Genomic DNA, 9,791 nt, shown 5'->3' with positions numbered 1-9,791 from the left:
AAAAAAAAAAAAAAAACCAAAAACCAAAAAACAAACAAAAAAAAACAACAAAAAAAACCATAATTTTTTCCTATGTCATCTGAGCTAAAAGTTTTCTTCACCAAACATTTTTAAGTGCAAATTAAGTGCTGCATAATAGCTGCAGACTCCTTGAATGATATCCTCCCCTTATATGCATTTTGATCATATTTTGTATATTTTAAAGCATATTTGTGTATATGTATATATATATATTTATACATATACATATATATGTACTATATCGAGTATGTAAGGATAAGGTAATATCAACTCTACATAGATCCCTCCAGAAAACAAGTGGAAATACTCTGCAGCCAGTTTCCACTGGTCTCATAAAGCAGACCAGCAAGAGAGTTCAGAGAAAAACATTAACACAAAGATCAGATTTAGTGGAGCATGGTGGCTTATGCCTATAACCGAAGTAACTGGGATGTGGAGGCAGGAGAATCATCATGGATTTAAGGCCAACCTGGGCTACAGAGTAAGATTCTGGCACTAACAGGCAAAACCAAAACTCAATTGCTTTCTATATATACTATCTTAAAACCAAAATTTGGCAGATGCAGTGCATGAAAAATAGACAAAGAGTGTGAGACAAATGTTTCTTAGATTCAAACAAAATTCCAATTTGAATCCAGCTGTATAGGAAATTTAACACTTTTCATGACCATTTGAATTTATTCCAAGACCACAGGATTGGTCTAATATTTTTAAAATATATTTATTTATTCACCAGACTAATATGAATTTAAAAGAAGATTAGCAAGTTTTTATTTCAAGGCATACAGAAGTGGTCTTTGACAAGGTTTAGCACCTGTACATAATTTAAACAAACAAACAAACCCCAAAACAAAAGCACAAATCCCTAATAGCTGGAAAGATGGCTCAGTGATTAAAAGTTGGACGCTCTTAGAGAGGACCTGAATTCAGCCCCCAGCTCTCAGGCCCTGCTACATGCTCTAACTCCAGACCTTGGAGGATCTGATGCCCCCTTCTGGTGTCTGCAGGCTACTGCACTAATGTGTGCATAACCCTGCACAATTGCGTAACTAAATATACAATTTTTTTCCAAAGACTTTTCAAAACTATGATCAGAAGGAAAGCACTTTAATCTAATAAAGTTCATTCAGAAAAACTAAAGTTACCTAATTTAAAAGATTAGTAATTAATAACAATAGATTAAATACTTCCTTGGGAAGATCAGAAACAAGTCAGTATCTACATTTTACATCTGTATTTGAATTGCAGCGGATGTTCTAGACAGTCCAGTAAAAAAAGGAAAAGTGTCTGTAACTCCAGTTCCAAAGAATCTAACACTCTCTTTTGCCCCTGTGGGCACCAGGCATGCATGTGGTGCACAGACACACATGCAACCAAAACACACACACACATATATATATGTGTGTGTATATATATGTATATATATATGTATATGTATATATATATACATATATATATACATATATATATAAATTTAATTTTTAAAAGAAAAGTGAATAAGAGACATACAGAATATAAAGAATTAGGTGAAAATATTTTATTCACAGAGGTAGAAAATCATAATTGACAGATTTTCCCGAATAAATGATTTTAGAATGTCAATAAAAATCATTTTTAATAGCTAGCAATAAAAAAATCTAAAAAATGAAACCGAGCTGGTTTACAATAGTATTAAAAATATGCAGTATTTATGGGTAAATTTAACAAAATATGTGCAGACCTGCATTCAGAATGCTAAAACTTTGCTGAGAGAAAATCTACAGACTGGAAGTGAATGAAGCCATCTGGTGGAGCCATGGATCCAAAGCCTTACCGTGACCTGTGTGAACTCCCAGGGTTCCTACACAACAGATAATGGTCCAACTGGACAGTATTGTGTGTGTGTGTGGGGGGGGGGGGGGGGGGGGGGGGGGGGTGGGCTGATGAAGTCCCGAGCAGACTCCTTACAAGAAAGAGGCCCTGAGAGAAGCTGGGCTCTCCTCTACCTTGGTTGGCTTTTGCTCTCCTGTCCCCTGTCCTCCTGAGGACGGGGCATTCAAGGTTTGATCTTGGAAGCAAGTGAGTAGCCTTGTCAAGCACCATGTCCAACAAGGTCCTGGGCTTCCAGCCTCTGGGGCTGTGGCAAATGAATTTCTCATCTTCACTTACAATCAGCCTCTAGGATTTTGATTTACTTAATTTAAGAGTTGGCTTATAATCCTAATAGTAGCTGGGCTTGGTAGTGCACGCTATTGATCCCAGCACTCAGGAGGCAGAGGCAGGCTGATCTCTGTGGTTTTGACAACAGCTTGGTCTATCTAGCAACTTCTGGGCCAGACAGGGCTGCATAATTAGACCTTGTCTAAAAAAACAAAAACAAAAACAAAAACTCCCTACAGTAGCAAGCATGCATTAACATAGGGATAGACCTATGAAATCAGCAGAGCACACGCGGTGACTCAATGAGGGGAAGGGAGTTCTTTCTTGTCAATAAGACATTCCAGAATACATTCCAGAATAAATGGATACCCACACAGAGTAAAGTAGGCTTCAGATTCTACCTTATTTTAAAAGGATGGTAATTCCATATGCAAGAGCTAGAAACGGTAAAACCATTAGAGCTGGAGGGACACATGCTCTGTAAGCATTTTATCCTTTGTAGGCCAAAGTGACTCTGTCAAAGGTGTTCAGCACTCTGCCGGAGGTACTAAATACTCAGCACTCTATCAGAAGTACTCAGCTTGGACCCCAAAGCACAAGAACAGCTAACAGTACCATACACTGAACTAATGTAGTTGTGTCCCACTAGTGTCTGACTTACAAAATCATGTAGAGTTCTAATACAGCTTTGTTTCCCAAGCAATGAGCTACATGAAGCTCTCTGTTCTGGAAAAAAAAAATAAAGGAAAAAAATTTGGGTTTGGGTTAGGCAACAAATTCTTCAGGTCATTTAAAACACTCTATCATAAAGGAAAATATTGATACATCTTCACTGAAATAAAAACCCTTGCTTTGGCAAAGGGAGGGTGGTAGTGCACACCTTTAATCCCAGCATTCAAGAGGCAGAGGCAGATGGATCTCTGTGCATTTGAAGCCAGTCTGGTCTACAGAGCTAGTTCAAGGACAGTCAAGGCTATACAAAGAAACTCTGTCTCAAAAAACCAATGCATTTTCAGTAAACCATTCTATTTTTCAATTAGCAGAACTGTTTCTGTGGCAACACAGATCTCATCAGGGATCGATGCTGATGGATTGGTTCCTCCTCCTCTTCTTCCTCTTCCTTTCTTTCCCATTTGGAAAATCAAGTGCTCAACAGGAGCATTTACCAAATTAGACTTGGCCAAAGGAAGTCTTAAGTTTCTGAGCCCATCATGGCACCATGATGTGACCATGGCAACTTTCTTTATACATCTACTGGACCAACACTGAAATGACCTGGGAAAGTGTTGGCCGCCGGCCAGCGTCTATTCAAAATGGCGCCAAACTTCACTTCCGTACCACGGACAGCTGCTTGGCGCAGGCGCGCGGTAACAGTGACACGTCTCTCCCTCGGCTCTCCCCCTCCCGATGGGGATATGCTAATAAGGTGCTTGCACTAAACTAATCAGACAGTAACACGTTTGCTCGCCCCCCTTCCGCGGAGGTAGGTTAATGAGGTGTCTGCATGGTGCACCAATCAGACAGTCTCGCTCGGCTATATAAGCCAGCAGCTCCAGGGTATGGGGTCCTTCGCTTCAAACTTCAAGAGGAGCTCCCAATAAAGTGCTGCTGAGAAGGATCCTGTTGCCGCGTCGTTCTTGCTGGCGAGACTGGTCGCAACAGGAAAGAGGCTGCAGAACAAGTCATTTTATCCCCTTCATTCAGAGCCTCCTCTGTGGTATCCTTTGCAGTCATTCACAGAGCACAGACATGGACTTTTGAATTCTGTGGCAATTCAGAAAAGCCTATCTCCACACCACTCCATCACCCTAGCTTTCGCCAGCCTTCCAGTTCCATTCCTTCCAAGTTCCTTACCACTCAGCCTACTAGGAGATTTTTACTACCGTCTTTCATGGTCAGTTTCAGTGGGGGCTATAGTGTTTGCTGTAGCTATTCATTTATAGGCAATAAATCAAAACAGGCCCCAGTTCTCCCTCAGTTAATCAATTGTAAGGAGCAGTAATGTGCCAGGCCTTTAATTCAGAGATCTGTCTGTCACTACCTCCTGAGTTCTGGGATTAATAGTGTGTGTCGCCACCACCTGGTTGTGGTGGTTAGTTTTAATTGCTAACTTGCCACCACCTAGGATCACTTTGGAAGAGATCCTCACTGGGGGATCACCACGTCCCCTGGGCATGTCTATGGGGGATTGTCTTGATTGCCTTAAATGAAGACCCAGCCTGAAAATGGGCAGCATCATTCCTGTGTTTGGGGCTCTGGACTGTCTAAGAGAAGAGATAGCTAATTGAAACCTAAACACGCATGCTTTTGTTTCCTTTTGCTCCTGACTGTGAATAGGACTAGTTGATCTGGGTGAGCTGAAATAAACCCCCTTCTTCTCAAATGTGCTTTGTCGTAAAGCTTGCATCTTTACGGTAGTAGTAGAAATGAAACTAGGATGTTATTTGATGATAGACTGCTGTTGCGTTCACCGGGGTTGTATGCATTCAAGAGTAAATTTGCAGACAGAAAACTTTGGTCACATGGCTGCCTCACTCTCTCTAGGGTTAAGGGAGTCAGCCTCGAAGGAGATCCAGCTGCAAGACAAGAGTTTCCAAAACCTTCCTGGTCCATATACCCAGGACTGTGACTGTCCTGCTGAGCACCAGAGGTGCCACACAGCGGTTCCACCTGGCAGTGATTGTCAACCACCACCATTTCTGCTGCACCATGGATCAAGGCACAGGTGTAAGCTCTATCTTCACTCTCCTCGAGGCCTCTTGCTGCCAACTCAAGCAGGGTTTCTATTCTGAATAGCCCAACACTGCCAGAGCCTGGAACATCAGGTCTGCTCTGACTGCCCTGTCCAGGCCTTTCATCTGACTCTTTCAAAGTGTCCTTTCCACATTAATTAAGTGATGAATTAATCAACAAAGTCATGGGCTAATTGGCTTTTATGTCTGGAAGCTCTCTCATAAATGTCAGGAATAATGACATTTTCAACGTTTAAAGATACATTCCCCAACCTGAAATGCTGAACTACAGAGGGTGACTTCCTGCTAGCTAGATCAGAGTGAGGGGGTGGGGATGTAAAATACTGAAGGATGGTTTCTGGGCTTGTGGCAGAATGTCACAGTTTGGAGTGGGCTCTGTCTGCTTTCTGCTTTGGTCCCAATAGGAATAAAGGTACCAAGATGTGCCGCGCCGATCACCCTGGCCAGCAGGGAAGAAAGACTAGCACACCAGTTCCTTCCGGCAACAGTTTACTCAGGAGTTCGTAGTTATATCATAGTGAAAGGTGTGCCCCCGGATGGTCCATGAGTGCTGCTTAAATACCCTTCATAGGACTGCCCATGAGCCCATACCACGTCTTGCGCTATCATTGGCTATAGCCTCATGACGAAAGATCAGACCACTGACAGGTACAACCCTCTTGCCAAATAGGGACTTGTTTACTCCTTAGCAGAAGAATGGCAGGCGCCATGTTTAAGGCACGGCAGCAGCGCTCCACACCAAGATTCTCCTCTTTGGCATTCAGCTGACTAATCTTAGAGGCTAATTTCCCTGATCCTTATCTATGAGATGGATAAACATCTAGTCTTTTTGAAGAAACTAAATCATTATGTAAAAGTGCATTAGGAACTGCTAAGTGCGATTATATAATGTTCTTTTGGAGTGGATATTGAACTCCCTGGCTTATGAAGTGGGACTGAGAATGGCTAGGATAAAAAAACTCAAGAGATAGCAGATGCTGGAGAGGTTGTGGAGAAAAATTCTTAGGGAAATGGATGGATCTGGAGAATATCATCCTGAGTGATGTTACCCAATCACAAAAGAACATACATGTTATGCACTCTTTGATAAGTGGTTATTAGCCCAGAAGTTCAGAATACTCGAAGTACAATCCACAAACCACAAGAAACTCAGGAAGAAGGAAGACCAAAATGTGGACGCTTCATTTCTTCTTAAAAGGGGGAACCAAATACCCATGAAAGGAGTTGCAGAGACTAACTATGGAGCAGAGACTGAAGGAAGGGCACTCCAGCCTGATATAGCTGTCTCTTGAGAGGCTCTGACAGTACCCGACTAATACAGAAGTAGAGGCTCACAACCATCCATTGAACTGAGTACAGGGTCCCCAATGAAGGAGTTAAAGAAAGGACCAAAGGAGCTGAAGGGTTTGCAGCCTCTTAGGACGAACAACAATATGAACTAACTAGTACCCTCAGAGCTCCCAGGGACTAAACCACCAATCAAGGAGTACACATGGTGGGATTGATGGCTCTGGCAGCATGTGTATAGTAGAGGATGGTCAAGTCAATCATCAATGGGAGGAGAGGCCCTTGGCCCTATGAAGGTTCTGTGCCACAGTGTAGGGGAATGCCAGGGCCAGTAAGTGGGAGAGGGCGGGGTGGCAGGCATGGGGAGGGGGGAGGCAACAGGGGTTTGTTCTTGTTGTTTGTTGTTTTTGTTTTTTTGGAGGGGAAACTGGGAAAGGAGAAATCATATGACATGTAAATAAAGAAAATTAAAAAAAAATGAAGTGGGACTGAAGTTGGGTAAGAACTTCCTGGAAGAACTAGTAACTCTGCAACATTCTAAAGAACGTAAAAAAGAAAGGGATACATTCTAGACAAAAGTGGGGGGGCAAACACAAAAGAGGGTTTGGTTTCTCTGAAAAGAGGCCAAAGTTTGCACAGCCAGGTTTAAGGACTGGGGGAAGTGAGCTTCGAAGAAGGGTAATGAGCAAGATCATGAAACCCCTTGAGACCATTCTTAAGAGTTCAGACTTGTGATAAGTGTGGGAGAAAAGTTAAAACATTTGAAGAGGGAGTGCCCTAGTCAGCATTATATTTAGAGAGTTTGTCAAGGCTAGGCAGAGGGCTCATGCAGGCTGGTGAAGTGACCTCATGAAGATCTGGGACAGGGAAATTGTAAAAAAAAAAAAAAACAGTAGGGAAGATCATGTTAACCCTGGTGGCTCTGAGGAGGTCCAATCTGCAAGCCAGGTGGTCAGGAGGCAGAGGGGAGGTGGAAGGTGACCTGCAGGTTCTCAGTGAGGATGAGCGATCAACTCAGGTGGTAAAATGGGCTCAGGAGAAGCAGTCTCGGGGTCAAGAACGGAGTTCTAGAATGTTAAAACTGTTTACAGTCTCTGCCTTGGGAGGTTCCTTTGGAATAAGTAGAAAAGTATCTAACAGACTTATAGAGTCCTAAAGCACTGGAGACCTTAGACAGACAAAGATAACACTATTATTATTATTATTATTATTATTATTATTATTATTATTATTATTACTACTACTTCTACTACTGAGATCGTCAACTTATTGATAGTATGAAAAAATATTTTACGTCCAAGGGGATGGCTAAATCAGCAAAGCACTTGCCACTGAAGCATGAAGACCTGAGTCCAGATGCCAGAACACATGTAAGAAGTAGCTGCAATCTCAGCATTGAGGTGGAAGACACAGGTAGAACCTGGAGCTTCCTGGCTAGCCAGCCTAGCCGGTCAGTGATACCCAGTTCAGGGAGAGACACTGCCTCAACAAAAAAAAGATGGAAAATGATTGGAAAAAAAGAAAGACACCTAGTCTTGACCTCTGACATCCACATACATGTGTACACACACATGGTTGCACACACATTTTAAAAATTAAATATTTTAAAATTAAAGGATACTTAATAGGTTTTAAAACTTTATATTCTTTCAATCAAATGAGAAATTGCAAAGTCTAGATTATATTTTAAAGATTACTGTATATCATTTAAACTTTCATTTTGCATGAAATCATGCTTTTAAAACCCTGATAAAGATCACTCCTAAGGACACTTTAGCCCAGGGATGCTTTTCAAGGAGAAGCAAGGAGAAGCACATTTCCATCATTGCATCCAGTGTCATGCAACATTTGAGAATTGCCCTCCACATTCAACCTAAAATCTTGTCTCTCAGGCCCATTCTTTCTGGTTCCGGTCCTCACCACAAATAAAGTCTCACTGGTTAGCCTGAATGATGATTCAACTTTAATCCTGCAATTTCACTCTCATACATATGAATGAAGAATAAAAACTCTGAGCCGCCAAGAGGTTTTCAGGCTTTAAATAATAACTTACATTCTTTACTGTCTTCCCAAATGCTCTGAGTGGGGATTGAGAACGTTCAAGTGGTCCAGGAGACTTCTTGACCCAGACCTAGTGGGCCTGCCTAACCCCATCACGTGACCTTCTCCTTTGGTCTTACCACTTTGAGCTCCTCTCTATGCACAGAAGTACCCACTCTTATCTTCACCAATGACTTCTTTGTTATAGCTACAAACATGTTGGCATACAGTTTGACATCAAGGCTAGAAAAGAAGCTGGATCTTTCCTTCCTCTTGGATGTTAGTGTCTTGTAATGATTTCTTGGATCACATCTCTATGATTTGAAGGTTGAACACAATTGGGTTAGTTAAACTCCTTAGTCTAGCTTGGATTTGTACTAGCTCCTCAAAGATATGAATGGGGAGTTGATGACTTGAGCAAAACCAACTTTTGCTCATTAAAGGGTAAGCATGGAATATTATTTTATTCTAGGTACATTGGTGACTTGACTGTATTTATGTCTGTGTGAGAGTGTTGGATCCCTTGGAACAGGAGTTACAGAGCTGTGAGCAGCTATGTGGGTGCTGGGAATTGAACCCAGGTCCTCTGGAAGAGTAGACAGTGCTTTTAACCACTGAGCCATCTCTCTAGACTCACCAGGAATACTTTTTAAGTACATACTTACCAGACTTGTTTTAGAAGAGGTAATAATGCTATAAGCAACTATGATTTCATAAAAGAGAGAACTGGGAGATGTACAAGGTTAAATATGAAAACGTGTTTCCTTTTAAATGAAACCATATCAGCTTATTAACCAAGATAATCTAGTTAGAAAAAAGAAGTAAAGTACACATTTTGACGCATGCTATTAAAAAAATGGGTGCATAAAGAGAGGCAGATGATCAATGATACTCAGTAAAAGTTGGAAGCCGTTTGATGAATACTTCAAATAGCAGAGATGGAGTCTAAGACCTGTTGGTACAATATGTGCAGTGACAGCCATGAGCCAAAAGGTGGTGCTATTCTCAGAAAAGAATCCAGTTGGTCCAATCTTACCTCTCTTGTGGCAAGCATTCTTCTTGTACGAACTTAGCCCTGAACGTCTCAAGTTCTTAAGAATTATTTTACATTCATGTTGTTATTCCTTTGGCCTGGAATCTTTCTCACTTCTTCCTCCCTCTGTCTCCTTTCTAACTCACATTTACCTCATCACCTAAAATACCATTTCCTTAAAATAGTTTATCTCCTTGGAACAGGTTTGCTCCCATAGCACACACCACCAGAACACTTAGTCCTCAATAACATGTGTGTGAATATTAAACACATTACATATAATAACATATTATATATAATTATTTATATACAACATATTATATAGAATTATATAACATATAAAATGTATTTTATAAAATATATAAATTTTTTAAAAAAAACTTTTATTGCATTATGATGAGAAAAGTTACTTGATTTCAATTTATCTGAATTTGTTAACATTTAAAACTGATTTCAATTAAATATAATTGAATCACATTCTTGTTTCACTTTTGTACCACTGCTCCTCCCAGAGACCC

The sequence above is a fragment of the Mastomys coucha genome, unplaced genomic scaffold (genome assembly GCF_008632895.1).
Source record: "Mastomys coucha isolate ucsf_1 unplaced genomic scaffold, UCSF_Mcou_1 pScaffold7, whole genome shotgun sequence".
Lineage (NCBI taxonomy): Eukaryota > Metazoa > Chordata > Mammalia > Rodentia > Muridae > Mastomys > Mastomys coucha.
The sequence above is the reverse complement of the archived record's forward strand: the minus strand, read 5'-3'. Positions refer to the sequence as shown.